Genomic DNA, 6,220 nt, shown 5'->3' with positions numbered 1-6,220 from the left:
ACAGGATGCAAAAGTTAAACATGACCACAGCTCAGAATCATTCATCTCTGTTTTAATTTGATATTTTTATAACAGGACAACCTGTGAGACTGGAAAGACTTCGGTTTCATGCCCTGAACATGTCACTTTCTGTTTTGTGATGTAGTGTCTGCAGTGTTGGGAATTTTACTTTTAAAATGTATTCCACTACAGATTACATGCCCCAAAAATGTATTTTGTAACGCATTCTGTTACGTTACTCAATGAGAGTAACGTATTCTGAATACTTTGTAATACTTAATATATTATCATGCTTTTTACAACTACATGAATGCACTATTGCTGTGTGATTTATTACTATTACTGAAGGCTACTCGCCATAGCAATATCTAACTAGATTTTTAAATCTTAATATAAAATGAGTAACAGTAGGGTGGACATGAGGTAAGGCTGCACTTTTTGCAGTGATCTGCAAACGCATATATAAAACAGGTCCGCGGCTCCGAACTGTAGTAAAGGGACCTCTGGCTAATAAGTCAGGTTCGTGTCGGGCTCGTAGCCAAAAACTAGCTTTACTTTGTTGTCTGGGTCAACTTTGCTAGCGAGAGACAGAGAGAGGAGTTGAAGGGCTGCTCCAGCAGAACTTATTGTTTCGGAGGAAAACACGAACACAGTGTACAGTCGAGTCTTAATAGCTTACTACAACTGGGCTCGTCAGGCACTCTTCTTGGCTGCAGTGGTTATTATTATATTTCCAAGCTTCCATCTCCCGTTTCTGCTCCGTGACAGCTCGGACTTTTCCACTGTCCTTTTTTTCCCTCCCTTGCGCTCAGAGACACATAGCGGGTATGACAGTCCATTCTCCCTGCAGCACGGACTACACTGCCCATGAGGCTACATTCTTTAGGGCGATGCCTGTAACACTCTGCCTGTTGCCTTCACATGAAATAATTTTTTGAATAATAATTTTTAAATATTTTTCAATATTTCTTCACGTCATAATGCTGGCAGCAAGTAGAAGTGACATGGGCCGCAAGATTGAGACACAGACATTAGAGCCTCTTAATGCGTGTTTTCTTTGGGTTTCAACCAGCGTGGAATTACCAGAAATAGAGAGGGCACAGCCTAACATATGAAACAGGAAAAGACGTGTAATCCATATATTTCAACAAAGTAATTGTATTCTGAATACCACCTTTTTAAACCATAACTATAACAGAATACAGTTACTTATATTTTGTATTTTAAATACATAACGCTGGTACATGAATTCTGTTACTCCCCAACACTGAGTGTGCAATAACTGCTCAGCAGTATTATGATTTTAACTGGTTCTGTGCATGATCTGAAGACACTGCATGTTTGTGAGCACACATAATACAGAGAGTTGTGTGTGTGTGTGGGTGGGGGGGAGTATAAAAGAGGAGCTGAGACATCCCAAGGGCAGAGCTGACATGACTGTGAATTGTGATGTTTGATGTGTGTGTTGGCTCTCCTGCGTGCAGTAATAAATAGCTTGACCACAGCTCTTTCCATGTTGCAGACTTTATTTACAAAATTCCACAACAAGCTTGGTGTCACAAACAGGATGCTCCGTGTGTGGGCACTGAGGAACAACCCCAAAGACGGCTGATCACCCCGAGGGAAAAAGTCAATCCTGAGTCCTCAGTTAAATTTTTTTTCTGGGCTTAAGTGTGCAGCAGTTTCCTGACACCTTAACTAGACGCGGGATCTAATACCCCCCGGAGCAGTGGCTCGCGGGAGGTTGGCTGAGTTACTTCGAGTCTGCAGAGCGGTATTTTAGCACTTTTGGTCCGTTAACGCAGAAAGGTCTCGCTAAGCACGCTTAAGCAAGTAACATGGGATCCGGCTCCTCCAGTACGGTCAGCATGGCCAAGTTAAGTGCCGGGGCATGGACCGTGGTGCATACCCCACTGGGTGGCCAAGGAGAGAACTCAGTCTTTGACTCGATTTTTAAAAATGTGTAATAGAAGGCATCAAGTAAGTTGTGAGAAAGAAAAAGAAATGTTGACAAAGAAAGTGGTTTAGACGGTTGATGTGCATTGGATGAATGATGAAAGTGAGGTGTTTGAAAGTGTGGGTGGAGAGCAGAGAAAGCAGCTTTGAAAGAAAAAAAGTGGAAAAAAGCCACCTCAAAATGGACAAAAAACACAGACCAAGATGTATATTTCACCTGCGGCCAGAACAGACACTGGAGAAAGGACTGCCCTAATTGGGGTCAGAACCAGGGTGAGCAGCGCAGTGACCAGCAGCGGTGGCCGCAAGCAGACTGAAAGGAGGAGGGCAGGACCCCAGGGGATGCTTGAGGCCGTCGAATGCTTTGACGAATGCTTTGCAAACAAGTGCTCATGCTGATACACAAATTGCTCCATACACACACACACACACACACACACAAACTCTGTTGCAAGAAGCCATTGAACACTTAAAACACATTTCATGCCATCCAATGGGCACAGATGTACATTTAACAAACAAAGCCTATAAATCTTTGCCTACGTATACGATGTCTGTGTGGTGAGAAGGTGGAATTTCTTGTAGAATCCGGAGTCACTCTGTGTTACACTCTAACTCTCCCTGAAATTCCAGCCAACATTAAAAGGTACACCCACTATGTCTCTACAACAGGGCATGTTCAAATGGAGAATTTAACAGTTCCCCAGTCCTGTATTGACAGACTGAGTTTCCTGTTTCTGATGTATGGGTGAAGCTTGGACCTAGACACACAAACACCTGACTACATGGGTCAAAGTCGCCTTATAAAATACATGACAGCATATCACACGATTTTATTTTAAATGCTAAATAAAATGATTGGGTCTATGATTAGTGCAACAGTACAGACCTGGGGAAGAAAGTCACATTCCAGGGATGAAACATTGCAATGAGGTGTTTAGTCAGCATCTGGCAGTAAACATTAGTGTTGTGTGAACTGTGCAGCTGCTAACAGAAAATTTCTCTGTGTATTTAGCAGTTGGAACTATGCCAGTTGACCCCAGACTCTCCAGAACTGCGTGATATTTCAGAGCACTTGTGGGCAACCAGTGAATATGATGTGGGGGAAATGAATGGGGGTAGTGACTCTGAGTTCAGACCAAGTAAGCATCAGTAACGAATTAAAGCCAGAAACAATGAATGCAACAGTGCATGTCATGGCACCTGAAGTTTTAATCCTCGAACGATATTGTTCCACCAGAAAAACAATTTTTTTCTGTGATTTATCTGGCTGATGGTTTTGGGATTTTTTGTTTTTGTATTAGCCTGATCCTCTCACTTGAGTTTGGGTCTGTTTCCTCTTTCTAAGAGAATGGCAGCTTTATGCTTGGACGTGTCCTAAAACTAGGCCTAACGGGTTTTTTTGTAACAGTGGACATAAATAAAACCTGTCATGTGTCATCTCTCCGGGGGTGATATTTTGTGTGTTGATGATTTAATAATGAGCACTCTTTCCAGCAGGCCTGCAAGACTGATACTAAAGTGCTATGAAATATTCTTACTGGAAACAAACTCAAAGTGTGAGTCTCCAGATTACAATGAGCTTTGGAGAAATTCAGCTATCTGGGACACTGAACACATCAGGTGAGTCTAAAGGGTTTGTAGTGATTCAATCCATTCCAAAATCATGCAGAATTATTTTCTTTTTCGATATGATGTCATATTGCTGTCAGTGGATACTCAAATATGTGCACGAGAGGCTCCACTATCAGCAATGACAGATGTGAGGGGACTGACTGGACTGTGACAGACTGTTGATGTAAATAAAGCTTTGACTGACTTGAAACTGAGATTAAAGACTGCACCAACTTTATGCTTAGATGAAAGATGTGTCAGTATGACTTCGTAAATGCTGCTAATCAATTCACCCAAACAGAAAAGGCTGGATTATGTGTGTTCTTTTGTTTTGTTTTGCAGGAGCGGAGAATGAGCTTGTGGGCCATGGAGACTTAACCCTTTAACTGACACTTTCTGTGTCACTGATTCTTGTAGGGAAAAGTGTGTATTTACTAGCTTTTGTTGCTTATGATGCCACAATGTGTTGTTGAAAAATACCAAATGTCACAGTTGAAGAATGTACTGTGTTAAACCCAGCATAACTTATTTGACAGCCGCGGATGGTTAACCATGTGATTTTGTTGGAGCCATTTCTAGAATCGGTTTGTCCAGATCTGAGCTACGGGACGCATAACTGGCTAATGTTTTTTTTTTTTTTTTTCAGAAAGTGTTTGTGGAAGATTTGGCATCACACAGACAGACACCAGTGGAAATAAAGCAGGATTTGCAGTGATCACAGAACATCTTAGCCTTGGGCTCATTATCATATCAGTATTTCTCTCAAGTTGCTGAGCTCATAACACTGAAACAACTAAGTGACATTGCTTAAGATCAGTCATTATTTACAGTAATTCTGAATAAACACGCGGGATGATCCATGAATTGGGCATATTATGGAAGCAATAGTGTTTCTCCTGATTCAGGAAAATCCATTGCACATGACAAAATTGTGGCCGCAGTGCTGGATGCCTTATTCTCCTCTGACCTACAGTTGTTGTGAATATGAAGTTTATATTAACTCAAAGATTCAGTTTTTATAAAGAAGATGCGCTGGCGAAATCAGAGTTAAGCAGACTTAAAATGAAAACCATGCTAATTCATTTCCTAAGACAGGTTTACAGGCCCACAGCGAAGCTACGCCAGAGGAGAAACCCGGATATTGTCTATGAAATAATGTACCTATGCTTTTTCTTTTCCTCATTCTCCTAATTATGGTAAATTGCCACATGGGAAAGACCATGTGTCAAAAGGAGGGCTTCCAGGTTTACTCTAAAACTATTTGGTGATTTTTCTACAATTTTCAATGATTTTTCTATGATTTGTGTGACTAACAATTCATGTACAGGTATTAAACCCATACAGGTGGTACAGATCAGCTTTTGATAACCCACAAGTAAAGTTCACTGAACAGAAAGTAACATGCTGATTGATGATGGTTGATATGCTTCCAAAATGGTTAGAAGTTTTTCCTTCTAGTAAGGAGATACAGGTACAGATACAGATACAGTATTGCTGGAAGAAATCATCCCAAGGGTGGAATCTCCAGACTGAGACTGGGTGCTGATCAGAAGTCTTCAGAGAACCAGGTGGAGCCGAGACGTCCAAGGGCAGAGCTGGCATGACTGTGAACTGTGATGTTCGATGTGTGTGTTGGCTCTCCTGCTCGCAGTAATAAATAGCTTGACTACAGCTCTTTCTGTGTTGCAGAATTTATTTACAAAATTCCACAACATTTCAAATAAAACTATTGCTTATGTCTTGTTGCGCTTCAATTTTACTGCAGCTCTCAGATCAGTTCCTCTCCAGCTGTGTGAGGGTTTTGTATGAACAGCAAACTTAAACACTGCTAACAGTAACAAACCACTGCATCTTAATTCTGAACTCTGAACTGATGATCAGAGTGACGTCAGTCCCAGACCAGCTACCAGTAAAATGATCAGAAACACCAGAGTGATGGAGATTAGCTTTATGAATTAGCAGTTTAGAAGCTTCTCCAGGTTTCTGAAGATATCAGGGAATATTTTTGCTAATGGATCATCTGATTTAACATCTGATAGAAACAGTTTGTCCTGGAATAACAGATGGAGTTTTAAGAGTCTTCATCGGGATGATTATTCATGATGAAAGTAAAAACATGAGAAGTCATCATCATTTACAATTCCAAATATTTCATGCACCAAAATAACCGGGTCAGCTGTAAAAGTAATTGGGTGAATGTTTTCTTTTTTTTTCTTTTTTTATCAATCAAAGCTATTCAAATACAGTAAACAGTCCTAAATTTTAAATCACTACATTATTTTTCTCAACACATGGTGTTTGCAGAGTTTACTCTAAATATTTCAGCATATTATTCACAACGAAGAATGAAATCCTCCCTGTGTTCATTCCAGCTAAACTGTTTTATGAGATGTTACTTCAATCCCTGAATGTGATACTGCAGACAGTAAAGAGAGGAATGAATGTTTTTATGATAATTTATGTTTAAAGCAGAAAAATTTAAACTCTCTAAAAGTGTGTGTGTGTGTGTGTGTACATGTGTGTGTGTTTATGTGTGTGTGTGTTTATCAGTCACAAAATAGCACAATTTCTAAAACTATTAATAGTTATAGCAAAACCACTCACTGAGTTTGCAAAACTAAAAGCACAAACACTGCTTTGCACTCAGTTT

This window comes from Oreochromis niloticus, unplaced genomic scaffold (genome assembly GCF_001858045.2).
Source record: "Oreochromis niloticus isolate F11D_XX unplaced genomic scaffold, O_niloticus_UMD_NMBU tig00000852_pilon, whole genome shotgun sequence".
NCBI classification, from domain to species: Eukaryota; Metazoa; Chordata; class Actinopteri; order Cichliformes; family Cichlidae; genus Oreochromis; species Oreochromis niloticus.
Note: the sequence above shows the minus strand (reverse complement) of the source record.